Raw genomic sequence first — 2,323 nt, forward strand, 5'->3', positions numbered from 1 at the left:
GAATTCCACTCCATTCCATTCGATTCCATTCGATTCCATTCGATTCAATTCCATTCCATTCCATTCCATCCCATTCCATTCCATTCCATTCCATTCCCTTCCATTCCATTCCATTCGGTTACATTCGATTCCATTCGATTCCATTCCATTTCACTCCATTCCGTTGCGTTCTGTTCCGTTCCGTTCCGTTCCTTTCCATTCCGTTCCATTCCATTCCGTTCTACTCGGGTTGATTCCATTCTATTCCACTCCATTCCATTCCATTCCATTCGATTCCATTCGATTCCATTCCATTCCATTCCATTCCAATCCATTCCATTCTACTCGGGTTGATTCCATTCCATTCCATTCCATTCCGTTCCACTCCATTCCATTCCATTCCATTCAGTTCTAATCGGGTCCATTCGATTCCATTCCATTCCATTCCATTCCAATCCATTCCATTCTACTCGGGTTGATTCCATTCCATTCCATTCCATTCCATCGCATTCCATTCCATTCAGTTCTACTCGGGTCCATTCCATTCCATTCCATTCCATTCCATTCCATTCCATTTGATTCCATTTGATTCCATTCCATTCCATTCCACTCCATTCCATTCTACTCGGGTGGATTCCATTCCATTCCATTCCATCCCATTCCATTCCATTCCATTCCATTCCATTCCATTCCATTCTATTCCATTCCATTCCAGTCCATTCCATTCGAATCCATTCCATTCCATTCCATTTCCTTGCATTCCATTCCATTCCATTCCATTTCATTGCATTCCATTCCATTCCATTCCATTCCATTCCATTCCATTCCATTCCATTCCGTTCTACTCGTGTTGATTCCATTCCATTCCATTCGATTCCATTCGATTCCATTCCATTTCACTCCATTCCATTCCGTTCCGTTCCATTCCGTTCCGTTCCGCTCCGTTCCGTTCCATTCCATTCCGTTCTACTTGGGTTGATTCCATTCTATTCCACCCCATTCCATTCGATTCCATTCGATTCCATTCGATTCCATTCCATTCCATTCCATTCCATTCCATTCCATTCCATTCCATTTCATTCTATTTAATTGAATTCCATTCCATTCCATTCCATTCCATTCCAATCCATTCCATTCAACTCGGGTTGATTAAATTCCATTCCATTCCATTCCATTCCATTCCATTCCATTCCATTCCATTCCATTGATTCCATTCGATTCCATTCCATGCCAATCCATTCCATTCAATTCCATTCCATTCCATTCCGTTCTACTCGGGTTCATTCCATTCCATTCCATTCCATTCCATTCCATTCCATTCGATTCCATTCCATTCCATTCCATTCTATTCCATTGAATTCCATTCCATTCCATTCCATTCCTTTCTACTCGGGTTGATTCCATTCCATTCCATTCCATTCCATTCCATTCCATTTCTTTGAATTCCATTCCGTTCCATTCCATTCCATTCCATTCCATTCCATTCCATTCCATTCCATTCCATTCCATTCCATTCCGTTCTACTCGGGTTGATTCCATTCCATTCCATTCCATTCCATAAATTTCTTCTCGGGTTGATTCCATTCTATTCCATTCCATTCCATTCGATTCCATTCGATTCCATTCGATTCCATTCCATTCCATTCCATTGCATTCCATTCCATTCCAATCCATTCCATTCTACTCGTGTTGATTCCATTCCATTCCATTCCATTCCATTCCATTCCATTCCTTTCCCTTCCATTCCATTCCATTCGGTTCCATTCCATTCCATTCGATTCCATTCCATTTCACTCCATTCCATTCCATTCCGTTCCGTTCCATTCCGTTCCATTCCGTTCAATTCCATTCCGTTCTACTCGGGTTGATTCCATTCTATTCAACTCCATTCCATTCGATTCCATTCGATTCCATTCGATTCCATTCCATTGAATTCCATTCCATTTCATTCCATTCCATTGAATTCCATTCCATTCCATTCCATTCCATTCCATTCCATTCCATTCCATTCCATTCCATTCCATTCGATTAGATTCCATTCGATTCCATTCTATTCCATTCCATTCCATTCGATTCCATTCCATTCCATTCTATTCCATTCCATTCCATTCCATTCCATTCCATTCAATTCCATTCCATTCGATTCCATTCCATTCAATTCCATTCGATTCCATTCCGTTCCATTCCATTCCATTCGATTAGATTCCATTCCATTCCATTCCATTCCATTCCATTCCATTCCATTCCATTCGATTCCATTCGATTCCATTCCCTTCCATTCCATTCCATTCCATTCCATTCCATTCCAATCCATTCCTTTCTACTCGGGTTGATTCCATTCCAT

The sequence above is a fragment of the Gorilla gorilla genome, chromosome 14, assembly GCF_029281585.2.
Source record: "Gorilla gorilla gorilla isolate KB3781 chromosome 14, NHGRI_mGorGor1-v2.1_pri, whole genome shotgun sequence".
Taxonomy (NCBI): domain Eukaryota; kingdom Metazoa; phylum Chordata; class Mammalia; order Primates; family Hominidae; genus Gorilla; species Gorilla gorilla.